Source organism: Pteropus alecto, unplaced genomic scaffold (genome assembly GCF_000325575.1).
Source record: "Pteropus alecto unplaced genomic scaffold, ASM32557v1 scaffold22, whole genome shotgun sequence".
Lineage (NCBI taxonomy): Eukaryota > Metazoa > Chordata > Mammalia > Chiroptera > Pteropodidae > Pteropus > Pteropus alecto.
The window spans coordinates 13,100,227-13,100,551 of NW_006434839.1; the positions used below are offsets into that span (position 1 = coordinate 13,100,227).

General features: G+C 32.3%; 1 protein-coding gene across 1 annotated transcript in view; it reads left to right on the forward strand.

Moving 5' to 3' along the window:
- Window positions 1–325, forward strand: part of GPR37 (G protein-coupled receptor 37) — a 17,864-nt gene that overhangs the window by 8,019 nt on the left and 9,520 nt on the right. The window lies entirely within an intron of this gene.

Sequence of the window (325 nt, forward strand, 5' to 3'; positions counted from 1 at the left end):
TACTGATACTCAAGTTACAGAAGGGTAAAATAATGTTTTACCATGTGATGAATACTATACTAGGGGTTTAAACAAGACATTATGGAAATTTAGGAATGGCCATTGAATGGATCAGCTCACAGTTATACTTGGTTGTGACCAAATATGGAGAAAATAAAGTGAAAACTGTGCTCTCTCTAAATCTTTTTGAATCATATTCTTACAGTTAGTATTCATAAATGCCGTATGGCCTAGATTTGTGGTGAAAAGTTGTAACCATCAAAATCTTTTAATTCTTGCTTTCTTGTTTTTTCAATCTTTTCTGGAATAAAAGGCCCATAGGAAT